The following is a 3,253-nucleotide window of genomic DNA, read 5'->3' as shown; positions in this document are numbered from 1 at the left end:
TGCATTTCGCTTATTCTCGCTCGTGTCGCGTACTCAGTAGGCACTTATATGAAGCTAGCCGGTAGAAATTACTAAATATGATTATTTTTTACTTTTCTGAGTATATTTCGTTTGTAAATCGTTTGTGATTGATTGTGAGTCTGTTTTTAACGTTTGTGATAAATTAGATTTTTTGTAATTAACAATCTTAGCTTAGTCATGATGTCAACCGGCACTTTTTAGTAATAAACAGATTTTGTGATAACTAATAACTATAATCGACAGGAAATCGTTTGTGATTTATAAATATACCAATGTTACGTTTGTGAATCGATAAATTTTTTATTTATATGCAAAATAAGTGTATTTTATAATTGTAGTGCGTATGCGCATACTCGGGGCTCCTGCAGAGAGTGCGTCGACGGGTTTACGAGTGGCAGAAATCGTCCCGCGTCACAAAGCTGAGTATACTTTGCGCATGTGCACTACAATTATAAAATAAACTTATTTTGCACGTAATTAAAAGAATTATCAATTCACAAACGTAACATTGGTATATTTGTAAATCACAAACGATTTCCCGTTGATTACAGTTGTCAGTTATCATAAAATCTGTTTATTACTAAAAAATATCGGCTGACATCGTGATTAAACTAAAATTGTTAATCACAAAAAATCTAATTTATCACAAACGTTAAAACGTTAATACACTCAGAAAAGTTAAAAATAATTATATTTAATAATTTCTGCCGGCTAGCTTCATGTAGGTCTCAATAGGCTTACTCGTCTCAAAATCGTTCCGAATTGTCTCGCATCCGATCGCGTTCATATTCTCGCGGCGGTCAATTTGGTCACATCTCAAATCGTATTCTTTAATTATTTAGTGCTAAGATATTGTGAAGGTTATGTAAGTGAGGAGTCCGAGAGTAGACGCTCGTTAACCGTATCGCGCATGTCTTCTGCCTCGCGCCAAGCACCATCCGGCGTCCGTTGCACAGCAATAAATTTGATATTTTTTGAATGATTTGATCCAATTTCAAAGTACTTCGATTATTTTTTGTGGACATAGTTATGTAACTTGTTTATTACTCATATTTGACGTTTTGTATAATTCTTAAAAACGAGTTCATTAACTATGTCCTCAAAAATAACCAATATGCTTCAAAATTAGATTTAATAATTCAAAAAACATCTAAAAATTATTTAACTTAAGCGGCCAACTTAAACATTTCAATCAACAAAAAAAGGGAAAGGCCAATTGAAGCCCGGACGCGGTACTTAGAGCGTAATGAATATGTGATTTTTTAAGGAAACGATGTTAATGAACATAATATAAATTAATAAATAAATAATATAAATTAACTAAACCAAGCGTTTCGGCCTACTTCGGGTTCTTATCAATGAAAATAATTAAAATTTTAACACAGAGACATCATAAGACGGAGTAATACATACGGAACGCAACGGTAGACTTATAATAATGTTACGATACGCTTACAATATTACGCGCAATATGCATAGACATCGAACCGCTCGATAGACCAGTTCTGCAAAGTTATTATGTAAATGAATTATAGGTACGTGTCGTATAATAAATACGCAATACGTAATGTAGTTGATAATCTCTGGAAAATTTCTGCCCAAATATTATCTAAACACTTCTTATTTTTCACGAATGTTTTCTTTATGTCTGCGATCTATTACTGAAAATAGAATATAACACAAAGTATTCTAATTAATTTCTAAATATTAAAAATTATAACAGCGGTTTTACAACTTATCTGAAAGAATCTTGAATTTATTTATATAAATTATTTCTTAACTATTATAAGACATTGAGTTGCCAAGCTCTACGAACTATTAAAATATACGATCTCCACAATGACAGCTACTCATGAAGTAGGCACAGCGAGAGAACCAATTAGCATCGCGGAAAAGAGGCAACGATGTCAATAACGTGCCTTTTTTAAAGAGGGATGTACTTATAAACAATTCTTGCTATTTTTCAACGAACAAAGTTAATAATAAATAAAAATGCATGTATTATACGAGTTATCTTGTATACGCATCGATTTAAGATCATGTATACTAATGCAGATAGGGTTTAAAAGTATTCATTAAATTTAAATATTGTAGGAGAAGAGTTTGTTTAGATAAAAAAACTTATAAAGAAAAAGTGATAGTTATATACTTTCTGGATAGTTTAATCGGGTGAGAAATAAATAAATAATTACTGCACATGTTCTTAAATCATTATTGCGTGTGCAAGATAACTCGTATAATATATGCATTTTTACGAATAACCTGGTTTGTTGAATATGTAGAAAATATTTATGAAATATATTGTTTAATAAAAATTTAGTAGATATGTTTATATACAATTCAGGGAATATACTTATATCCAATTCTTGCTATTTTTCAACGAACTAAGTTATTTATAAAAATGCATGTATTGTATTATACGAGTTATCTTGTATACGCACTAATGATTATAAAGCATATGCATTAATGCAGATAGGAATCAAAATTATTGATCTAATTTAAATATTGCGCTAGAAGAGTTTGTTTATATTATGATATAAAAATATTTACATAAAGAAGTAGCTACATATTTTCTAGATAGTTCAATTATGTAAGTATTTTGTTCTTTAAATTATATAAGAATATTCATTAAATTTTTATTAACTAAACAAATACATTTTATAAATATTTTATACGTACGAGGGTCATTTCATAAGTAATGCACAATGTGGTTACGCCGCGGACTGGATGGTGCAATCCCAACGAAATGTTTGGTCAATTGTAGTGGAGAGAACTTGAGAAAGCGATACGTAGCTTAAAAAACTTTCACAGTGCGTGTCATTGTGAACATTGATGAGTGTTGAAATGACCTCTGCAGACGGCTCAGGTACTGTGACGCGTGAAAATCAACGATCGTACATCAAGATTGAAACTTTAAGTGGTCAAAAATTCAATAGACATTCATAGTGTTTTGCGTAAAGTTTGAAATAAAGTTGCATTGTCCAGGCGAGTCTGTTTCTGTGTAGCAGTCAAGCAATGAGAGATCCATCGGGTCGAAAATTTTCTTTTTTACAAATCGTTCATCAAAATACGAAATACTATTTGATCACAACAAACTTGATGATCCTCATATAATTTAAATAATTTTAAACTTTATCTACGTACGCGCGTATGTTAAAATACTTACAATTAGTTACGCGCAAAATAAAGAAAAAAAGTCTTATTCCAATTGTCTTATGTTCTAATACATTTA

Source organism: Formica exsecta, unplaced genomic scaffold (assembly GCF_003651465.1).
Source record: "Formica exsecta isolate Colony F162 unplaced genomic scaffold, ASM365146v1 scaffold121, whole genome shotgun sequence".
Taxonomy (NCBI): domain Eukaryota; kingdom Metazoa; phylum Arthropoda; class Insecta; order Hymenoptera; family Formicidae; genus Formica; species Formica exsecta.
Note: the sequence above shows the minus strand (reverse complement) of the source record.